Source organism: Etheostoma spectabile, chromosome 1, assembly GCF_008692095.1.
Source record: "Etheostoma spectabile isolate EspeVRDwgs_2016 chromosome 1, UIUC_Espe_1.0, whole genome shotgun sequence".
NCBI lineage: Eukaryota > Metazoa > Chordata > Actinopteri > Perciformes > Percidae > Etheostoma > Etheostoma spectabile.
Window position 1 is genome coordinate 31604046 of NC_045733.1, and position 462 is coordinate 31604507.

Consider the following 462-nt stretch of genomic DNA (forward strand, 5'->3'; position numbering starts at 1 on the left):
CTGTCAGCTGTCATTTCAGGCAAAGTGTTCAGCCCCCCACCTCCAGTCATTGTCACCCAAAGGCTATGGCGGGTGGATAGTGCCACGGATAACCTACCGAAGGAGACGGTGGGTGATTTTGGCGAGTGGATAGTGCCAAGGGTAACCTACCGAAGGAGACGGTGGTGTGGTTATGGGGGGTGGATAGTGCCACGGGTAACTACGAAGAGACGGTGGTGTGATTTTGGCGAGGGATAGTGCACGGGTAACCTACCGAAGGAGACGGTGGTGTGGTTATGGCGGGTGGATAGTGCCACGGGTAACCTACGAAGGAGACGGTGGTGTGGTATGGCGGGTGGTAGTGCACGGATAACCTACCGAGGAGACGGTGGTGGGATTTTGGCGAGGGATGTGCCAGGGTAACTACCGAAGGAGACGGTGGTGTGGTTATGGCGGGTGGATAGTGCCACGGGTAACCTACCG